The sequence below is a fragment of the Zingiber officinale genome, chromosome 3B (genome assembly GCF_018446385.1).
Source record: "Zingiber officinale cultivar Zhangliang chromosome 3B, Zo_v1.1, whole genome shotgun sequence".
Taxonomy (NCBI): Eukaryota; Viridiplantae; Streptophyta; class Magnoliopsida; order Zingiberales; family Zingiberaceae; genus Zingiber; species Zingiber officinale.
The window spans coordinates 18,714,457-18,731,149 of NC_055991.1; the positions used below are offsets into that span (position 1 = coordinate 18,714,457).

Genomic DNA, 16,693 nt, shown 5'->3' on the forward strand with positions numbered 1-16,693 from the left:
CCCTGGCTGATGTGTGGACCATCTAGAACGGCCTGCATCTGATGTAGCTGTGCTGGCTGGCCTCCGTACTGAATCGGCTGTGGTTGAGGAAGAATTGTCTTGTTTGGGCACTGCTTAGCCATATGCCCTTCCTGTCCATATTCAAAGCATCCTCGTGTGCCCTTACGATAAATTCCAGGGTGGAATTTCCCACAAGTAGCACATTTGGGATAACTAGGCTGTTTACTAGCTGGTCCTCCTTTCGGGTAACTCCCTGGTTTGCGCTTGCTGCTAGAGTTCCCTTTCCAGTTAGAGCTGTGGCTCTGTTGTTTCTAAGTACCTGAACCTCCTTGTCCTTTGGACTCTAAGAGGACTTGCTTCTGCTGCTTGATATTGTTCTGGTAGTGCTCGGTGGTCAGAGCACTGCTGACTAGTTCTTCGGTGGTTTGCGGCCTATGAACGCCGCCAGCCACGTTCATCGCTATTTCCGGCCTCAGCATCTTGAGCATCAACCAAACCCGTTCTTTTTCTGTGCTGACTAGTTCAGGGCATAGACGAGTCAATCTGTTGAATTTCTTCACGGCTTCCTCCACTGAAAGGTTGTCCTGGCGAAACTCAGTGAACTCGTCGTAGTGGCAGTTCGCATGTGAAAGAACTCTTCAAAAAATTCTTTCTCGAAGTCAGCCCATGTCATTTGGTTTACTGGGCACTTCGCTCTAATTCTCTCCCACCACATACGTGCGTCTCCTGTTAGGCAGAATGAGGCGCACTTCACCTTCTCGTATTTTGGCCAGTCCAGAAGCTCCATCGTGCTCTCCAGTGTTTTGAACCAGGCTTGAGCATCCCATGGTTCACTGGTGCCTGAGAAGTTCTCGGGCTTGACTCTCTGCCACTGGATCAGATAGGCTTCTCTCCTTGCCTCTGTTGCTGGGGCTACTGGTGCCGTAGGCTGGACTGGTGGAACCTCTATAACTACTGGGGTTGCTATGTTTGGTTTCGGGGTGACAGTGGGAGTATTCTGCTGATTAGGTGGCTGTTCAGTTAGCTGCTGCTGTAACTGAGCCACTAATGCTGTAAGGTCTGGGGGAGGCACTGAACTGCCTGCCTCGTGCTGGGGCTCAGTAGCTGGTGCCCTTCTAGCTGGGCGTCCTCTTGCCATTTCTAAAGGAAGAGAGGACATACATAACTAATACTATCACATTTAACTAATTACTATAATCAACCATGTTAAACATTATCATATATCGACATGCTTTAGCTATCTATAAACATGACAGTAAGAAAACATAAGTAATAGGAGAGGTGTTCTTACTTGGAAGCTGCAGGTTCAATGCTGATATGTGTGAAGGAAGTATGGAACTTGCTCTGATACCACTCTGTAATGACCCGCCTTCTACTGGCTAGGCTGTAAGGTCCGATCGTCACATTATGTTGTGCTAAGCTATATCCATGACCATTACTAAGTCTAGGTGCGGAAAACTATACCAATTTAAAACTTTGCTAAGCTAATACTGTTGGAACCCCAAGGTTGTTTTGGTGTGATCAACAAGTTAAGTTAGGTCCTGTGTATTTAACCTTGTGTCTAAGTGTGCAGGAGCTTAGGAACATAGGTACTCGAGTGGAAGACGCAGCTAGCGAGAAGGACGGCACGCTGTGCGTCCGAGGGACGAGGCGCTGCGGAAGAGTACACCGGCGGACGAGAAGGAAGCGCGCGGTGGTTCCGAGGGACGAAAGCTGGAGCGGAAGATTGCTCGGGGAGCAAGAGACGCAGCTAGCGAGAAGGTCGACGACCGAGGGACGAAGACTGCGGATGAGTACGCTGGCGGACGAGAAGGAAACACGCGGCAATTTCGAGGGACGAGAAGTTGGAGGGAAGCACGCTCGAGAAGACCAGAAGTTGGGTTCGGGTGAGCCCTTTTCCGGATGGCAGAGATCACCCAAGCGAGCGGATCCGGAGGAGAAGAACCGGACCGAGGATGGACTGAACCAGAGAAGAGGTCCCGGACAAAAAAGTCAATGCTGTTGACTTTGGGCTCCGGGGTGCCCGGAACAGTCCGGGGCGCCCGAAGCCATCCGGGGCGCCCGGAACCCTTCCGGGCGCCCGGACCCTGATTTTTTACCAGATCGAGTCAAAACTCGATCTGAACGTTGGGGGATACAATTTATCCCCCCCAGGGCACCCGGAACCCTTCCAGGCGCCCCGACCAAGGCTATAAATATAGCCTTGGTCCAGAAGCTTTGAATCAACTCAGAAATTTACATTCCAAACACTTGTGCGCTTCTGTTCTAGTTTAGCTTCTGTCTTTTGTGCTTTCACTGCTGTAAGAGCCTTCTCCGCCTGAAGGAGATATTTTAGTGCACGTTCATTCCTTGGATTAACAACCTCCTTGGTTGTAACCAAGTCAAATTGTGAGCCTCTTCTTTCTGCTTTTTATTTACTGCTAATTTACTTTATGCAAGTGTTCTGTTGAAAGTTCGAGAAGGGTCTTTTCTGTTTATTTTTTTCAGGCTATTCAACCCCCCCTTCTAGCCGGCCCAACGGTCCTACAAGTGGTATCAGAGCCGAGACGCTTCAGGAGGACTAACCGCCGAACGAAGCAACGAGATGGCCGGATCTAACATCCTCCCGCCAAAATTCGAGGGGGACTTTGCAAGCTGGAAGAAGCACATGGAGGTATTTTTCGGTACCGATTTTGATTTATTATTAATAATGGAACTCGGTTTTGAAGCTCCCGAGGGCAAAACAAAAAGTCAATGGACAAAGAAAGAGCAGGCCGAGTACGTGGCAAACAAGAAAGCAGAATTCCATCTGCTAACCGTGCTTCCTCCACAAGAAGTCAACCGTGTCGGCACCTACAATTCGACAAAGGAGCTTTGGGAGAAGTTCCTTGAATTACACGAAGGAACATCCGAAGCCAAGCTTGCGAGACGGGACTTACTTCGCAACCAGCTCACCAACCTCCGTCTTGAAGAAGGTGAAACAATTGCACATCTACACTCGAGGATACAGGAGCTCATCACCGGACTTTCGAATCTCGGAGAAGAGGTAAGTAACCGAGATTCGCTCAGGTACGCTTTAAATTCCTTCCCTAGAAATTCAAAATGGGCATCATTAGTAGATGTTTTTTACATTTCGAAGGACTTAGAAAAAATTTCATTAGAAGAATTTTTTTCAACATTTGAAGTGCATAAGTCAAGATGTGCAGGAATGAGAGAGCCAAAGAACAACGTCGCCCTCAAAGCTTCGAGATACGAACCTGAATCGGAATCTTCTCTCGACGATGAGGAAATGGTAATGATGGTAAGACGATTTAAGAAGTTATATAATTCTAGAAAAACTAACCATCCACAGGGTAGAAAGAAAAGAACGATCTGCTGCTACCATTGCGACGAAGAAGGGCATGTCAAGGACAACTGCCCCAAGCTGAAGAACAAAGACAAGGAAAAGGGTAAGAAGCCTATCCAAAAATGAAAGGCCCTGAAGGCGACGTGGGACGATACGTCGTCCGAATCGGAAGTCGAAGCATTCTCCGGACTCGCACTGATGGCGAGTCATCAAGACGACGACTGCGATTCAAGCTCTTCCGAAATGAGCATCGAGAGCATCGATGAAGGGGGAGACACGTCGGAAGAAAGCAGCAGCTCAGGGGGAGAAACGGACAACGAGATCGACAAGGTAAGTCAGGTACGATCTCTTCCTCCCGATAAAATGTTTAAGTTTGTTAAACTTTTAACAAAAGATTGCTGCAAATTAGAAAGTGAAAATAAAATTTTAAAAGTAATTCTAGCTAAGTCTTGTCCCTTAGAAGAATTAGATAAATTAAAACTAGCAAATGAAAATTTGAAACTTGAAAATGATGATTTGAAAATTCAAGTAGATAACTTGAAAAACCATGCATGTTCATCTAAAACCGATGTTAGAAAATTTAATAATTTAAATTGGTACTTTAAATATCACCCGGGACAAATTAGGAACATTTCAAGAAAATATGTCCCTAAAAACTTTTTAGTTAATCCAGTAGGTTGGAACCTATATTGGGTTCCTAAATCATGCTTAAATTAATTTTAAAAGTAAAATTAGCGCTTTAAGTGAGAAAATTAAACAAAGAATTTCTTTATGAGGTTTTGTCTAAGGAAGTGGTTGTTGCTCCAATAACCAAGAAGGCCTAGTGCCTCGCCATGACCTGGAAGCCAAAATATTGAAATAAATGTTTAATTAACTTACTAATGAAGCATTAATACAAGAATTAATTAGTGCTTGAAAAAGGTTATTCAAAACATTTTATTTCAAATTAGAAATTTACCTACTTAGAATTTTTTTTTGCCTAAGTCATTTAAAAAAAATACTTTAAAATGTAAGTTAGGATTTTTTTTGGATTTTATTTATATACTTAGAAATATTCTCAAAAATTATTTTTTCCTAAGTTAAGAACTTTTTTCTTGAAACTAGAAATCTCAGCTTTAATTACTTAGAAAAATTTTCTAAATTTCTTAAAAACTTAGATTTTTTTAGAAATACTTTTTCTAAGTCTTTAACCCTTAGATTATTTTTCTTGGAACCCTATTTTTTTGTGATCAAAGGGGGAGAAGGGAAAATATAAGTCTAGGGGGAGGTAGATAGATTTAATTTTTTCTATCTTTTTGCACTTTAATTGTAATTTAAGTTAATTTACTTAATTCAATTTTATGTCTATTTTAACCCTAGCTTAACTTGGGTTGATCACACCAAAAAGGGGGAGATTGTTGGAACCCCAAGGTTGTTTTGGTGTGATCAACAAGTTAAGTTAGGTCCTGTGTATTTAACCTTGTGTCTAAGTGTGCAGGAGCTTAGGAACACAGGTACTCGAGTGGAAGACGCAGCTAGCGAGAAGGACGGCACGCTGTGCGTCCGAGGGACGAAAGCCGGAGCGGAAGATTGCTCGGGGAGCAAGAGACGCAGCTAGCGAGAAGGTCGGCACGGGGGGCGATCGAGGGACGAAGATCTGCGGATGAGTACGCTGGCGGACGAGAAGGAAACACGCGGCAATTCCGAGGGACGAGAAGTCGGAGGGAAGCACGCTCGAGAAGACCGGAAGTTGGGTTCGGGTGAGCCCTTTTCCGGATGGCAGAGATCACCCAAGCGAGCGGATCCGGAGGAGAAGAACCGGACCGAGGAGGGACTGAACCAGAGAAGAGGTCCCGGACAAAAAAGTCAACGCTGTTGACTTTGGGCTCCGGGGCGCCCGGAACAGTCCGGGGCGCCCGGAGCCATCCGGGGCGCCCGGACCCTGATTTTGACCAGATCGAGTCAAAACTCGATCTGAACGTTGGGGGATAAAATTTATCCCCCCCAGGGCGCCCGGAACCCTTCCAGGCGCCCCGACCAAGGCTATAAATATAGCCTTGGTCCAGAAGCTTTGAATCAACTCAGAAATTTACATTCCAAACACTTGTGCGCTTCTGTTCTAGTTTAGCTTCTGTCTTTTGTGCTTTCACTGCTGTAAGAGGCTTCTCCGCCTGAAGGAGATATTTTAGTGCACGTTCATTCCTTGGATTAACAACCTCCTTGGTTGTAACCAAGTCAAATTGTGAGCCTCTTCTTTCTGCTTTTTATTTACTGCTAATTTACTTTATGCAAGTGTTCTGTTGAAAGTTCGAGAAGGGTCTTTTCTGTTTATTTTTTTCAGGCTATTCAACCCCCCCTTCTAGCCGGCCCAACGGTCCTACAAATACAAGTTCTTGGTCCTACATGTGCTAAGGGATACAATCTAAGGTATTCATGGCATACCCCACATCCTCTATGGTCAAGGAGCTGAATTACAAGGTCTCTTGGTCGAAACCCAGCTTCCCAATCGATCCAGATTGCACTCAATCGATTGCAAGCTGATGAATCGATCCATGGATCGATTCCGATGGCTACTGTGCTCTGGTTAATATTCTGGATCGATCGGCTGATCGATCCAGACTGGTCAATCGATCCAGTGATCGATTCCAGCGCTCTCTGTTCGTGGGAGCGATTTCCCGATCGATCGAAGGATCGATCCCCGAACTCACTGTTTGCAACAAAATACGACTGGATTGATCGGCTGATCGATCCAGAAGCTTACTGTATGCGACAGAATGCGACTGGATCGATCGGCTGATCGATCCAGAAGCTTACTGTTCACGGAACCAGGCTCCCAATTGATCCACTGATCGATTGAGGGCTCCCAATCGATCCACTGATCGATTGGGGTTTCTGATTTCGCAGCAAGGCTCTGATTTCAGCACTGTTTCATGCCAAACTCACCTACATAAGTTCTAAAATAACTGGAGAACATTCTAATATCAAACAACTAACATTCTAAACATGGTTACTAGCAATCTAAGCAGATTTTCTATAATTCCATGCATTTAGATACTGAATAAGCAAAGAGTAACATGCTAAGAAACACTAAGTTCTTAAATGTTCTAGCTCTTCCAAGGTCTTTATTCCAGGTTCCATCCACACACATCTTCATCATTGCATTGACCTCCAGCCTCCGCTAGTCCATCTTCCCTTTACCTTTATCTGCAGTATAAGGAAAAATAATATCTGTAAGCTTGAGAGCTTAATAAGAAACCATCTACCTCACTAAAACATGCATACGATGCAATTTATGTTTTTAAAACATGCTGTTTGAAACATATGAATATTGAACATGTAAGAGCATAGCATGGCATGCAAACAAGCTAGTCATGGCAACAAGTACTAATCTAAGCTATCATATTGTATCAATAATGGAAACTAAGCTGAATCATGAACTGGGTTGAAACTAAAACTAAACTAGAACTGAATTTAAACTGTATACACAACTGATTTGTGAGTTTTGAAAACTATTTACCATAAATAGATTAAAATAATAATCATGCTGCTGATGGGCCCGGCATCTGTACGTGCTATGCGCGCATCCCTAACTAGACCCGGGTTTGCAAGTCCCGAATTTAGTAAGGTTACTAGGTTATCTGAACCTAGGGACGACTATGGGAGCCCAACCCAATGGATATCTAATCTAGTACAGTGCCACTGCTAAAATAAAATACTGATTATAGCTGAGTTCTTCTTATATTGCTATTTCTAGGTTATCTGAACCTAGAGGCGACTGTGGGAGCCCACCCATTGGACCGTAGTCCCATATAAGCTGTAGTAAAACTGCATATACTAAATAAATGCTTCTATCGCACTTAGCTAACTATTAAAATGCCTAAGTCGCATTTTAATGGTGCTGAACATACTATCAGGCACTTGGCGTGCGCTGTTGCACACCCTATGTGTCACAACTCCATATACTACTTAACTAAAGCATGCAATCACACGAGAACTACTTATACTGCAGGTGAGGGGTTTCTTACCTCCTGCTCTAATTTTCTTACGATTCTAATCGCTAGATTTTCGGAGAAGATGATCCTTTCGACGATCTTCTCGCGTCTATGCGTTCCTCTCGCGGAGGGGAGCGTCCTCGGGTCGGAGTTGTTGCAGGAAGGAGCCCTTATGACCCTAGGGATGAAACCCTAGCCTTTCCTTGGCTTTGGCATGAAGAGAGGGTGTGGGAGAGAGAGGTTCGACGGTGAGGGTTTGAGGGAGAAAGAAATCCCGATCAAAATAAAACCTCACTTAATCCCTTCCCTATTTATATTAAATGGGTAATTCGGCCCAACTCTAACATAAATATAATTGACTCTCTCTTCTCTCAGCACGGTCCTGCTGGGTTCACTTGGTTACTAGAGATCACCTTAAGTCGTAGGTCCCAATAGGTCTCGGGTTCAATTCCCGCTTAGGCTATTCACGATTCTATTTATTTTTTGCTACTTTCGCTACTCTAAAAATTTTGTAAAAATATCCTAAAATTCCAGAAAAATACCAGGATATTTCTAATAATTATTTTGAGAATTTTTGGGCATTACATGAAGTGCTCCCTATTGTGGCTCAGTCGCTTGGTACTCAATCCTGAGTAGGCTATTTTATCGTCGATACGGTTAGCGGTTTAGAGCTGGAGAACGCCGGCGGTATTTGGGGTTGTTGTTTCATTGATTCAGCAGAGTGTAACAGTCCTAAGTGTTGTGAGTGGACGTTTGATGGTATGTACACCACCTTCATGGAGCTTTTCGAGGAGCTTCCACATGCTGCATGGCCTGAGGCTGTGGTTCTTGATGACGAATTTGAGGACCTACCCATGGTCCTCTTGGTAGGGGATCAGGTTGTGCTGGTCGATTGACTGCTAGGGAAGGGGCGGGTGTGGTGACTTCCTTCTTCCAAGCGGCCTGTGATTCTTCGATGTTGATGAATTCAGTTGCTCGGTTGATCAGTAGGTCAAAGTTCATTGGAGGTCTCTTGGTTAGATCACAAAAAAAATCGTTATCGGTGAATCCCTGAGAAAAGACGATCACTAAAATCTCTGTGGTGGTTGTGGGGGCATCCATAGCCACCTAATTGAACCTCTTGATGTAGGCTCAGAGTATCTCTTTAGACCCTTGTTTAAGTGAAAAGAGGCTCCAAGGGGTTTTGTGGTAGCCTCAGTTACTTAAGAAGTGGTGGAGAAATATTTTATAGAAGTCCTTGAAGCGGCGAATGGAGGTATCTGGCAGCCATTTAAACCATCGTTAGGCTGCCCCGCCGAATGTGGTGAGGAACATTTGGCATTTCATACCGTCCGTAAATTGTTGGAGAAGGGAGGCATTCTCAAATTGTGGAGATGATCCTCCGGGTCGGTTATCCTAGAATACTCTCCTATATTCAGACTTTGATAGTGCTTTGGCAATGGATCCTCCAGTACCCACTGGGAGAACGGGGTGACAATTCACTCAAGAGAACTATCACTGGCTATGGATTTTCCTTTACGCCTATCTCGGATAGGTGCTTCTTCCAAAGATTCTTAAAGTACTCCTCCTTGGCCCAACTGCTCAGGTGGTGTGCGAAAGAGTGCTCGGGGCATCGGATTCGTGAAAGAGGCGCAAGAAGCAAACGAGCAAGGTCTTCTTCTTGAACTCCTCTTTCCCTCTGATGCATTGTCGTCGATGTTGTGGCATTTAGCGGTGGTAGTGTACCTCCAATAGCTACTTGTTGTTGATGCAATGTTTTTTATACTCAAGCCTCAACAATCATCTTGAATTCCTCAGGCATTAAAGCAACAATTGTGAGTTTTCTAGCCTCTTCCATCTCGAATTCCTCAGATGTTAAAGCAACAGTTGTGAGTTTTCTAGCCTCTTCCATCTCAAAGCTTCAAATTTAGGCGAAGATTCTCACAAATGGCGCCAAATTTGATCTTGTCTAAAGGCTATAGAGATAACGTGCTAGATCAAGTGGAGGGTTTGTTGATCAGCGGAAGACTTCTCTAACCGGCGATGGAGCTGCTCAACGATCCTACACATAATCCGACAATCCAACAAAACGTTAGTGACCAAAGACCAGAGAAGGGATCCATGTAAAGGCCCTCCGACGCTCAAGTCAGTACATTTTCTAGCAAGTGGGTGAAGAATAACAATAAAGGATATGTGTGAGAGTAAGGTTTAGATGATTCTTATTACGTACCTTGCTAACAAAGAGGATCCTCCCTTTATATACTACCTCTCATAACCTCTGTGATTGTGAGGTGGCCCCTTGTATCGGAGTTTGTTAGGTGATAGAAAAAAGTATAGTCTGGGTGTTCTATAATAATAGTATGAGGAAACTTTTTTCTACCTACAGATGTACCTCTTGTTGGTGCAGGAAGCATCCGACGATTGAACCTATATTTTGATTATGTCAAAGGGTTCAAGTTAAGTTGTTTTGTTATTTAATGTGCTTGAATGAGCTTTGCACTAAAGTCCTAAGTGCTCTTAGGTAAAAGTCCTAGCTACGATTAGGCAGGTGAAAACCCCTAAGGGGTGGTAACGCTAGGTCCTAGGGGATGGTAACCTTAGGTTGTGGAAACCCCTAAGGGGCGGTAACCTTAGGTCCTAGGGGGTGGTAACCCTAGGTGGAGGAAAACCCTAAGGGGTGGCAACCGTACGCCATAGGGGGTGGTAACCTTAGGTGGAGGAAAATCTTAACTAACCTTAGGTCCTAGGGGGAGGTAACCTGTTAGAGTGTATACTAAAAGTCTAGCTTTTGTAAACATTTATTTGTTGAAATAAAAGAATCACATTGGTCAATATCTGCATTTATTTGTTAAATGCAATTGTTCAATTAATTTATATAGTAGACAACATGGAGTGTGGTGTCACACTCAGAAGATCATGTTGTCGGTTCTCTATAAATTATAAACAAGTTGCTCGCGACTAAAATGGAAAAGAACAAACCATCAGAATAGTCGTAGTGTAATTAAGTATTAGTTTATCTTGATTAATAAATTACACTGATACACTTTAAGTGTATTGAGTAGGATCATTTAGGTAAGTTCTTTTTGTACTGACTTAATAAAAGAACTAGACCTTAGTTATTATGGAAATGTGTGCTCTTAATCCTAATATAATAACAAGCACATATATTTAATATTTATTTCTTTGACTTATCAAAGGGTGAGGTTTAGCTCGATAAATCAATATGCCCGATAAGTTGGGAAATGATATTACTTATAGTGTGTGTTGTTGATTATAGAAGGGATATGTGTCCTAGTTATCTAGGTTGAGAATGTCCCCAAGAGGAGCTCATAAGGATTGCCATGTTAAACCCTGCAGGTGGACCTAGTCCAACATAACAATAAAGTTGAGTGGTACTACTCTTGGAGCTAGATATTAATTAAGTGAGTTGTCAGTAACTTACTTAATTAGCGGACATTCGTAATCTTAAACACAGGGAGACTAACACACTCATGATAAGAAGGAGCCCATAATGTAATTTGGGATTGGTGCGGTAGTGCAGTAATAACTCTTTAGTGGAATGAGTTGTTATCGATGAACTTGAGTTGTGTGTTCGAGGCGAGCACGGGATACTCAAGCTCATCGGAAGGCCAAAACCAATTTCTCCTCTAGGTCCCTGTCATAGCCTCATTATAGCCTCAAGTCCATCCAAATGTAAGGCTCTTCTTGGTGTCCAAGAAGGGGGTCGGACCATTGCTTGGTGACCAAGCAATGGCCGGCCACATCCTCTTATAGGGGCCGGCCCTATAGCTTGGTGACCAAGCTTGTAGGGGCCGGCCAACATTAATTCAAATAGGAGGGTTGTTTTGAATTTTTAAAATCTTCTCTTTATAGAAAACTATAAGTTTTAGAAAAGAGATTTTAATTTTTAAAATTTTCCTTATTTGAATTAGGCCACATGTTTAAATAGAGAGTTTAAAAGATTTTAAAACTTTCCTTTTTTAACCATCCTCATGGTTTAAGAAAAAAAGGGAAAAGAAGTTTTAAAATTTAAACTTTCTATCACCATATTAAAAAAGGAAATTTTATAAGAGAAGTTTTAAATTTTAAAACATGGTTTTAATTTTTAGAACTTTCCTTTTTTAACTCTTACTTTAGAAAAGAGAGCTTGTAAAATTTTATAAGAGTTTTCTTCTTGTAAAATTTTATAAAAATTATTATTTTTCTTTCCTAAATATGGTGGCCGGCCACCTTGCTTGGTGTCCAAGCAAGGGGCCGGCCAATCCCAATCCTAAACCAAATAGGATTGATCTCAACCATTGATTGGTGATTGATTCAATCAAGAGGAAAGAAAAGGAAAAATAAAAAAGGAAAAAGGAAAAACTCTTGGATGATTTTATTTTTTGTAAAAGTTTTTCCTTATTTGTCTTGGGCAAGTAATATAAAAGAAGGAGTGAGGGGGCTTCATGAGACACAACTCTTATTCTTTTGCTTGGGTGATCTCTTGGTGGCTGGCCCTCTCCTTTCTCCCTTTCCCTTTGCTCTCTTCTCCTTGGTGGTAGTGGTGGCCGAATTCTAGAGGAAGAGGAAGGGTACTCTTTTGGGTGGTGTTCATCTTGGAGGATCGTCGCCCACACGACGTCCAAGGCGAGGCGAGGAATACGGCAGAAGATCTCGAGGTCATTAATTTACAAAGAGAAGGTATAACTAGTATTTTTCTTCCGCATCATGCTAGTTATTTCCTTTGTATGAATTCTAAATACAAGAGGCAATTAGATCTAGTTTAATCGAATTTATTTTTTGATTTTGTGTTTTCTTCTTTTTCGAATTTGTGATTCGATTGTTCTTTTCGGTTAACCTAGAGTTATTTAAGGAAATAAATATTAGCTTTCCTTAAAAGGCTTTGCCTAGGCAGTGGTGGTTGCTCCCATATCCAAGAAGGCCATGTGCCTCGCCATGCAGTCCTGGAAGCCAATTTTGGAAATTAATATTTATGGAATTAATAATCTAGGTAGATTTGAATCAATAGTGTTAAGTTCCGCTTGCGATTCAAATCTAAACCATTAAGAACAGATAAGTTAAATTTGGAATCAATGATGTTAAGTTCCGTCTGTGATTCCTAATTTAACTTCTAAAGAACACAATAGGTTATTTAAGGAAAGGTTCGACACTTGTACAAAAAATTTTGTACAGTGGAACCGGTACATTTTCTTAGGTTTAACCAACATAACCTTAGGTGGTGAAAACCCCCTAGGGGATGGTAACCCTAGGCAGAAAGACCAGTTGGTCTGGAGGACCGGACTAGCATCAGGTATGCTCTCCTGAGTGGAGTAGGTGAGGACGCATTCCCCGCGAAGGGAACAATAGGCATCAGTTCGACCTAGGGTTTCCGGTCGGAAATTCGAAGTCAGAACCGGACAGTCCGGTGACTGTCAGATGTTCTTGTTCATGTTATTTATGTGTTAACTTTGTTTTGAATGATATATTATTATTTTTTGGACTAACCTATCTTGTAGGGACAAAAAAGCACATTATGCCTCAGATGAACAATACCCGAGGCGCATTCCATGGAGCTTAGAGGCGCCTCGGGCGTAAGGCAGAAGCTGCGTAGGAAGCCACATTGGAGGCGCCCTCATGGAGGATTGAGGTGCCTCAGACGGTAGGCTGGAGGTGCCCTCATGGTGGCTTGAGGCGCCTCGGATAGCATTGGAGGCGCCTTCAAGGTGTATGGAGGCGCCTTCAAGAGGATAGGCGAAGACTTCTTCTCAGCTTATCCACGCGTGCCTGACTCGGCGAATGGAGGTGCCCTCAAGGGACTTTGAGGCACCTCCAATAGCCTTTATATGAAGGTTTCGACCAGCAGCTCAGATAAAATAATTCCCAAGCGATCATTCAACTGTTTGCTGCTCAAGAGACGACCCAGAAGTGCTGTAGCAAGTCCCCGACGACCCGAAGCTCCAATTTCTATAATTATGTCGTCAGTATTGTTTAAATTTCTGCTGTACTTATTTCACACTTGTACTCTTTACGATATTATAGTTGTTGCCCACCAAAAGCGATAAATGATCGCGGACCTTAGAGTAGGAGTCGCTTGAGGCTCTAAACCAAGTAATTACTTGGGTCTTTCTGTATGTTTTCTTATTTCCGCTGCCTTACTCATCGAATTTTTTAATACGAAACAAGTGAAAGCCACAAGCGTTATTCACCCCCCCCCCTCTAGCGCTTCTCGATACAACAATTGGTATCAGAGAGGGGTCATTTTGATTTGGTGCAACCACCAGTCAAGCAAATTTTTCATGGTGTTTTTCAATTTTTTTCCGGAGTCGATTGGAATCGGTATTATTACCGTCTTCTGATCTAGTTTTTCGTAATCGGATTCTTGTCTCGAAGTCGGTGCAACACCACTCGAGATCATCTTTTATTCTTGTTTTAAACCACACTGCTAATCCATGATCTATTCTTGGGACAAGTTTTTTGTTTGCTTTATGTGCAAGTTTTATCACAAGTTTCAATGGCTCTTCAAGAAGGGTATAGCACTGCTCGCCCACCGCTCTTCACCGGAGATGACTTCGGTTACTAGAAGGGACATATGGAGGCATATCTCCAAACTCACTTTGAAGTCTGGATGATCGTCAAAATCAACCTTGAACTACCAACTGACGGCGCCGGCAAGCCAATACCATACGAGAACTGGGACATGACTCTTATCAAAAAGGTAGAAGCAAATGCTAAAGCAACGTATACACTTCAGTGCGGCCTAACCAATGAGGAGTTGAACCGCGTCGGTCCCTTCTCAAGTGCAAAAGAATTATGGGAGAAGATGATTGAGCTACACGAAGGTACTTCTAATATGAAAGTAAGTAAGCATGACTTAATAGACGACTTATTTGAGCAGACTAATACTACTCTGGCCGAGGAAGGTGTTGCATTGGTTGCAGGTACAAGCAAGACAAAGGAGGCTAGAAAGAAGAAGGTGTTGAAGGCAACATGGTCCGAGTCATCAGACGAATCTGAATCTGACGAAGAAGAACAAACGTGCTTTCTTGCTCTACCGGTACAAGCAATATTGTGGAAACCGAGTCTGAGTTCGAGTCTAAAACTGAGAGCGAATCAGAAACCGAGTACGAGCGAAGCCACGGATCTGTATCTGAAACATCCCGTAACCAACCCTCAGTTTTTTTTTTTTTCATTGCATCAACCCACCAAACACAAACTAAGCATATACTTATAACATGATACCAAATCAAACATTTATTTTATCGGAAGTAAAAGCCAACATCCCACACAAGAGTTTAACAAAGAGAAAACCCAACCAAGAACCCTCGACAACACCAAAGCAAAAATCCCCCTCCATGGAGAACATAAGCTCGGCACTCCTAATACCCGGACAATGTCATGCGTCCATCCCGCCTCCTCGCCTACTCCGTCCATAGGCCCTCCGTCGTGTCCAGAGACACATCCTCACCTGTAATGTAGTCATCATGAGCCTACAACCCAGCAAGTATAATCCCATGTGATGAAACATGACATCCATAAAGTAATAGAGATAGGAGCTAGATGGTAGACACATATCCGAAATGTTGTATAACAGAGAAAGAATATACGGTAAATAAAGTTCCTACACAGCTAATAAAGGTGAATATGTCACATATCCAATAACCACAATTAGAGTCAGTCAACAGTCCCATGAACCTAGAGGTACCTCGTAGAGAACATGCATCCAGTCATATAGCCGAAGCTAACCATATCAGTCAAGTTTGGATGGGCCCCCCCCGGAGCTCATCCCGGGTCACCCATCTCGTACTGCTACCACATATGCTCATATTCAACCATCTAGCTACATAAAAACTTAATCTACCCAAAACATTACATAGCATAACTTAGTCAATAGCTCCATTCACCAATAATCAGTAATCATGCCATTTCACAATACCCATTCTCATTCAAGCTAAATCTAACTTAAGAAAGATTATAAGCAATACAGAATTCTCATGCAATGAGGTAACTGATAAATAGTAACTTAATCTTGCAAAACAAGATCGTGAACTTTAAAGAGAACAAATCAATACCTATAGCAGTTATCAGTCCAACGATTCCATCTCACAAAGATCCTAAACAACATTTATTTAAGTTTCCAAACAAAACATGCTAACCAACGTCTACCAAAAACCCAAATCCAATATGGAGGACAGATTTCTATCAAGGTCGGTCATGAATTTCTAACAACAACATAAGGAGACGAAGCCATTAACAATCCGATCAATCGAACCACAACAGAGCAACCAAAACCCATCAATTCTTTTGAAACTACAGTCAAGAAATCGAGAACCAAAAGAAGAAGAAAAACACCATTCTAGCCAGCTGAAACCGCTGGAAGCAAATCAGAATTCCGAATTTAACGAGGAAGAAGAAATACAACTCCGAATACACCATCATCCCCATGAAAACTTCGAATCAAACCCGAAATCGACATCACACAGCAGAGAAATGGTATCGAGAGGAACTACATGAAGAATCCAAACCCAAATCTCCACAAGAATCATCAACTGCACCCAAAATTTCATACCGAGCCTAATTCACAACAAGCATTTCTGTCCAGCAATTTTAACAAACAGATAACATGCAGCACACTAAACTTCGTTCATTACGGAAAACTCGAATCCAAAATCAAACCCGCTAAACAAATATCAGTGAAATCCTCCAGAAGAGTATAACGTAGAATTCGTTTCCATCCAAAAGCCGAAAGCACTGCCAAAAATCCCAGAAGCATATCTGAAACACATCTTAACATAGCGGAAGCCAATCGGAACATCTCCAAGAAAAGCCGATTGAAACCTACCTCTACAAGAAGAACAATCGAACAACATCTCCATGGAAGCCAATCGAAACATCCCCAACAAGAAGAACAACCAGAAACATCTACAAGAAAACCAATCGAAAACTTCTCTGACAAGAAGAATTATCAGAAGCATCTACAAACAGAACAATTGGCACATCCACAAGGAAGGAAACGAAACAAGCAGCATCCTCAACAAGAAGAAAAACCAGTTGAAATCTATGTCAAGCGCCTCAACTTCTCGACGTTTTCCCCACCCTTCTATACCTCCCGGATATCAAGCTATCACCGTGAGATACACTTACCTCTTCCTTCCTTCATGTTGCATTCCACGCTTGTGCGATGTGCCGCCGCATCGATAGCAGATATCGCCCAACTGTGGTGTCCTCTGTGAAGCTCGGCTCGCCGGAAGATGCTCGGTCGGAGCTCCAGCGATGGCAACCAGCTCCGTCGTCTCGCGACAAGGGCGAGAGTAGGGGTCGACGGGTTTAGGGCAGAGTGCGGCATGAAATCGGCGTTTTAGGGCTACAATGGATGGGCAAAGGTGTTTTGCTTTTATATGTGGGTTATCTAGCCTATCTTAGTATAATTAAGGCCAACTAA

The 16,693-nt window shown here is 42.8% G+C and overlaps 1 long non-coding RNA gene across 1 annotated transcript; it reads right to left on the bottom strand.

The window, feature by feature from the left end:
- Positions 1-14,487: 14,487 nt before the first annotated feature.
- LOC121968109 lies at positions 14,488-16,425 on the bottom strand. The gene is made up of 2 exons (XR_006107938.1): positions 16,396-16,425; positions 14,488-14,719 (listed from the first exon to the last, which is right to left on the bottom strand). It is a non-coding gene; the product is annotated as an uncharacterized LOC121968109 (long non-coding RNA).
- Positions 16,426-16,693: the final 268 nt, after the last annotated feature.